Raw genomic sequence first — 6903 nt, 5'->3', positions numbered from 1 at the left:
CAGTCACGCCGAACGAAGCTTATGACCTTTTAAAGACTGAGTGCCAACTCATTATGAGCACAATCATTAACGCTTAAACATGAAAATGATGATTTATGCTTCTCACTGGTTCTCTAAAAAAAGTCTGGGAACTTTTGGGTCATTGTAATCTTAAGTTTGACCATACCTAAATTATTAAACACACAATTAAAGTCATAAAAATGTTCCTAAAACCATTGTTTGATGTTAAAACTCGACTTCCCCCTTTTTGACAAACTCCCATGTGTCAATTCATCGGAGCTAGAAATTAAAAGAAAAGGTTAGTGACATCATATCTCAGAAAACATCAGAAATTCTTCTCTCGAGTATCGTTGCTCCAGCCTTGTCATCCTGTGTTAGGGAATGAAATCAGTTTAATTATCATGTTAAACCTGTTAAACTCCTGGCTCCGCCCAAAGCCTGCATCCGCAGAACTGCCTAGAAACAAAACCTGTATTAATATAAACTTCACATTTGTAATGCCGTTTTTTCCCCACTGTTTTTTCCCTCACTAACCACAGCAGGGGAATTTATGTCTTGATTCAGCCATGAATCCAGCTCACCTGATTCATCACTGAGCCCAACCATCACTGGGATCTGATAGTGTGGCACTGCATTTTCTTCCCTTAATGTCAAAGTTTTCAATCTGTTAATTAGAGTCCTTAAACATGAAGTAGACTGCATCCACAGTAAGTCAATACAGCTGTGAATGTGGCTAATTATCAATCAATTAACATTCAATAACAAAACGATAGCTTTTATTTTATGCATGCTTTAGTCAACCACTTACCCAGATGATCTTCAATCCCAGAAAATTCCTTCAGCTCATTTAATAAAGTCTGTCATCCTTCCATGCCCTGGTAACTGGGCCATCCAGAGCTGTATCACTTTGAAATATACATACAACAAGCCAAACCACACCTTGGTCACACAGACCCTGTTCCCATCCGAGGATGTCCAACGCCATCCCAGTCTGGACTGTCAAAGGTGACTTTAACACTAACTGTTCCGACAGTCCTGTTTATTGTGTTATTCCAACGCTCCATCCTTATGTGGTTTGCCAAATTATGTTTATCCAGAACTCATTTCTGTCTCTAAGTTTTGGAAAATTTTATGTTTGTTGTCAAAATTTTAAGAATTTGACCATAAGTGAAATTTATGGAGTTATCACCCCCATCGGGGGCTTACCTTTCCCACTTTTGGTGATATTCCTCCCTCGAATATTCGCAATTACCTTCCTTTAGGCGTGAAAACTGGTGGTGTGGTCAAGCGGGTGCTATAGAAAACAAAAGCTCAGGACAGAACAGTTATCAGTCATGTGCTTCATACAGAATTTGCATATGTTTGATTTCATATTGATCCTCTGAGTGTAATGGTACATTTTAATTAGAATTTATCAGAGTTAAGCACAATGGATTTTTCTTTCTTGACTTTGCTCTTGTTCTTTTGCAGTACCACATCCTATCACATGTCTCTGTCGGGTCTATTCTGCTTTTTAAATTATTGACTATTTCAAGGGAGAACCTAAATCACGTGGCCCAATGTTTGTTATTACATATCTCTATTTTGAATGTGACAAGTCTACCGTTCCCCTGTTATTCACAGATATTGTTAAAGTTTTGGCTATTTTCCTCTATAAAATTTAATTGACTTTTTACAGTGGCCTGCTATGGTTAATAGTAACATATTCCAGTCATGAGTGAAATCAAACGTTTTCTCCACTGTAGCATTTGGCATTCCCAACAATATAATGTGATACCTTAATCAAAACACAGCTAATAAAACACAGTTTTCTCAATGCAAACATCAGTAACTCAAAATTAGCAACCAAAGGGTTAAGTCTGCAGCTCCACACTTTCATGTTAAGCTACAGTCTCCCCCTCCAGTCTCTCTTCTCCTCCTGCTCCTGCAAAAAACAAAACAAAACAAAGCAAAGCATCCACCCTTCTCTTACCAGCTGGGTGAATTGTTGCTCAACATTTACTAATCCTAAGGTCGCTGCAGTTTTTGTCTCAGTATCAAGTCAGTCAAAACTTTTAGTCTACATCGTCAGTCCATCCCAGTCCAGTCACATGCATTAATTCACACACATTCATACCAGATATTGCTGATAATGGAGTCTCATGCGCAACCTATTCGAGTATCCATCACCAGTAAGATGACGCCATCATTTTAAAGGAAAACAATTCGTTGTTATTTTGGACTGGATTGACTCGCTACAATCCTTTTAGACTCAGGACTTAGCCTCTCATGTGATCAGTGTCCCATATAAGTGAATTTCTCCAGAGCTCATTATAATCATGGAGAAGGACCCGGCCCATGTAGACTGCAAAGGCCGAGTCGTCCGAAGGATGCAGCCTAGGGTTTGAGACACAGGTTAGGTGTTTTTGTAAACGAACACTTAGCTATGTAATTAGAAAAGCTTTGTTTACCTAAATTCAGTTAACTGTTGGTATTACCTGGAGTTTGTCTATGAGTATATATATATATTTATATAAATCAGCATATATTAGTCTACATACTACTATATATATATTATTATATTATTACTCTAAATGATGCCACATTCTTTACCCAGAGCTTCTTTAGAAATGATTGAAAATGCACTTTGCAAAACAAGGACTTCTGTGTCGTTGTCATTCTTTGCCTTTCTTTGACCTTTGACATTTTCAGATGAAATAATGATTACTTGTTGCCACGTCCTGGGGTGAAAATGAAGTAAATTAAGGCCAACGGGGTAAAGTCTGAATGGCTGATGTCACAGTTCACTGGTCTGTGTGTAAATGTGTCAGCGGGCATTTTGTTGTGTTTGGTAGCGAGAGCCATCGTCTTGCGTAACAAGTAAAAAAGTGTGTGTGTGCGTGTGTGTGTGTGTGTGTGTGTGTGCGTGCATGTGAATAACAGTTGAGTTGCTAACAAGACATCAGTAGCACCTTTAGCCACAGTAGGATCCCAACCCTCAGGGCTGAAATCTCACACACAAACACACACATTCCTTTTGCCTGGTGTACCAAACGCTATTCAGCCAGCGCACAATATGCACACACGCGCAAACACATGCACACACACATGCATGAATACGATAACAAAGTGCTGAATGCACAGCAGTGACTGTATAAACACTTGGACATTAGAAAACTCTCGGGGCACCAGCATTTGCATGAACAATGGCACACAAACACACACACTTTTGTTTTCACACAAACACTCCCACATGTTCTCGGCCGCTCCCACACACACACAGACGCACACACACACCCTCCTGGCTGGCCTGATCCCTTATGATTTTTTTTTCTCCCAATGCTCACAAACGCAAACTCTCACACACACTCGGCACTCCCACAGTCGTTCACATCTGTTCGGATTTGTTTTCTGTCTGAAGCACAATCCCACTCTTCTTCACTCCCTCCTTTCCTCTCTGCTCATCTCCTTACTTTGTTTCCTCTGTAGACGCAGCAGGCCAAAGGAAACTTTGCGCAGCTTACACTCTCTCAGTTGTTGTTGTGTGTTGGGCGTAAGCACATGTTTAAGGCACATACCCATAAATTTACCCAAGGCCTTTCAGCCTGACGGGTCTCTTGGCAACAAAAGTCACATGTCGGTTTATAAAAGGTATTGGTGACAAGAGAGCGACAGTTTCATTCATTGTCTCTCTATTTTAAAATGGGTCCAGTAGAGTGTTTATAAAGCTCTGGGGTTTTTTTTATGTTTTAGCCCCTCTACCTTTAAGACCCGCCCACATTCAAGGCAGCTTTCTTCTGATTGGCAGCCCCTCGCAAACAGAGAACAGAGAAACCCCAAACTGTCTGAGCTGTAATCCTGTCTCACCTACATTTCACTCGGGTAATTTCCTGTGAGAAATTCTGCACTTTGGTGGTAATGTTATACTCCATTTCCGCATTTTCAGAGAGAAGAACGTAGAGAAACAGCGTGATCACATTAATCTCTTAAAATGCTTTTTGTTCATCTCTCACACTTTCATTTCTAAATGTGCGATATGCTTGTTTCAGTCAGCAGTGATTTATGATACTTTTAGCACCAGTTTAGACACCCAACTGAGCTGCTATGTGATACGCGAGTAGGAAATAGTGTCCGACTTCTAAGACAGCAGGCAGTTAGGTCACTTTGCATTCAGACGATTAAAAAAAAGAAGACAGTTCTGTGCAATATTTTCTCAAATAGATAAATAAATAAATGCATGAATAAAAATAAAAGATTTGCTCGTCAATATCAAATACTGAAACACGAGAAGCGGGCAAGTCTGCTGATAAGACTTTTATGTTTGCTGTGAGTTTAATATCCTCATGCTGCTCTTAAATTGTTGGAAGGACATGCATTGTGTCTTAGCCCCCCGGAAACACCAATAGAGAGATGTACACAAACACACACACCCACACATGATCAGTGTCCCTTAACCTTCCAGATGTCTGAATGGTAGGTGTAGGGTGTCTGATTTGTATATGTGAGCGCGGGTTTGTGTGTTTGTGTGTGTGCGTGTGTGAATATGACTGCTGCTGCTGCTGCCGTCAAGCTCCTGGCGTTGACACAGTAAACTGATCCTATGGGGTCTGAAGGGAAATGTCTTCCCCACCACACACACACACACACACACACACAGATGTATATACACTCACACACTCACACACACGCACACACACACAGTCCAGAGGGAGAGGAGAGCACTGGAGGAGCGACACTCACACGGAGATTGAGTTACAGATGAATTAGATCTGAGCTGTGGGAACCAGCACCTTCTCTTAGACACACACACACCAACACACACACACGTGTTGTCACTTCTTGACACCATAGACGAGCTGGGACACACGCTGAGATGATACGGTATGAGTACACATTCTCACACACATGCTGTCCCACACACACACACACCAACAGATGCTAATAAACAAACAGAGAGTCATGAACAGATGCAGGCGGACCCTCCGGAAGACGCACACAAGTAAAGAATATGACATCAAAGAAAAACACTATGTCACTCGATAAATAAAACGCAAGTACGAACATGAAATGACAGCGTGTGTGTGTGTGTGTGTGTGTGTGTGTGTGTGTGGATTATCAGACATAATCACAAACAGAGATACTCATCTGTAACTATAATGGATTAAAAACACAAACACACATTTCTCTCGCCCGTGCACCAGAGAAAGGGAAGCCTCAGGCAGCAAGGTTATATCAGGCAGAAACACAGCCTAACACAGTGTGTGTGTGTGTGTGTGTGTGTGTGTGTGTGTGTGTGTGTGTGTGTGTGTATAAATGATGCAGGCCTTGACTTGGAGATGGTGGCCCTAAATAAAGCTCCACTGAAAAGAAAAGGACAGAAGAGAGGCCACAACACCACAAGCCAGTAAACTCTCCACGTCTTAATTGCCCTTTCGTTTTCACATGGTAATTCCTTTCCTTACGTGTGTGTGTGTCTGTGTGTGTGTTTATTTGTGCGCCCCTGCCAGGTTCACACAGCAAAGCCCGCCAGACCAACTGTGTGTGTGTGTGTGTGTCCTCCTGCCATAAACACACACACTGTGCCGCCCCGAGCTCTATTGTGCACACAGCCGGATGGAAGGATGGATGGAGCATTTCCACCCACACATGCACACGTTTTAGTTCATCAACCAGTTTTTCCCACCACCACCACCACCACTGCTACCCATCAGCTCAGAAATTTGAACAATTAATGGAGTTCTGAGTTTTTTTCCCACTTGCGGAAAAAATATAATTAATAGATTTTTAAACAGTCGGCTTGATTTGCTGTGATTTACAAGCTGTAACCAAAGGTTTTATTTTTTTTGCTACTCTAAAACATGAAGTGCTTTTTTAGCACATTTTACTTCCAGATTTGTCCTTTTTTTTCCAAACAATTGTGGGATATTTTCACCTTCTAGATGCTGCCACATACTTCATTACTCTAAATAGGATTTTCGGGTATCTGTACTTAACTTAAGTATTTATTTTTCAGATGAATTTCTGTTTTTCCTCCCTAATTTTCACACACATATCTGTACTTTCTACTCCTTACATCTTCAAAACAGGCTTGTTTTAAACTTTAGGTTTAATGCATCTGAACGAAGGCTTTATTTCACATGACTGCGTGCCAAACAGAGGGAACAATAACACATAAAAACCAGGATTACTGCATACAAAGACCTGAAAGAGGTAAAAACATATCATTTATGCATCAGTTATAGCGCTATACTCAGGGGTCAAAGTGAGCCAGAATGATCGGGGACGGTGTTTTTGGTGCAGTTTTCATCACACTTAACCACCAAAACCAGTCTTGGAGTTCCCCCACCTCCTGAATCCCACTGTACTCATAATAATATTATCTTAATATATAATATATGTTAATATAGCTTAAGGTTCAATTACATTGGCACAAAAATAGCTGGTAGAAATGTGGCTTAGAGACCCTTTTTTACTTTCCTACTCTGAGTACATTCCACAGTATGCACTTTTTCACTTTTACTGACTTTAAGTATTTGTCCTTCTACTTAAGTAAAGAATGGCTGTAAGTTTGCCAGCTCTTCAGGACACGTGGAAGAAAGTGATCAAATAAATGTTTCATCCTTTTAAAAACAGCTAAATTATTTAACGTGATTGGTGCAAAATTCATAAAAACCTGCAACAGTTGGAAAATAAGCATTAAAATTTAAACCCTGCATCTCTAAAAACGGTACTCCAGTACTCTGACTGGAAAAGAGTGGTTCCACAGAGGTTCAGATTCCACTTTTAGCATCTTGTGTCAAAGCTCCAGAAGCACCGAATCCTTTGTTTTCTATAACGAACATAAATCCAAATCATATCTTTCATTTCCTTGATAAATGATCTAATCCTTCATTGCTTTTAAAGGTTAAGACGACCAGGAGATAC

This window comes from Oreochromis niloticus, linkage group LG22 (genome assembly GCF_001858045.2).
Source record: "Oreochromis niloticus isolate F11D_XX linkage group LG22, O_niloticus_UMD_NMBU, whole genome shotgun sequence".
Classification (NCBI taxonomy): domain Eukaryota; kingdom Metazoa; phylum Chordata; class Actinopteri; order Cichliformes; family Cichlidae; genus Oreochromis; species Oreochromis niloticus.
The sequence above is the reverse complement of the archived record's forward strand: the minus strand, read 5'-3'. Positions refer to the sequence as shown.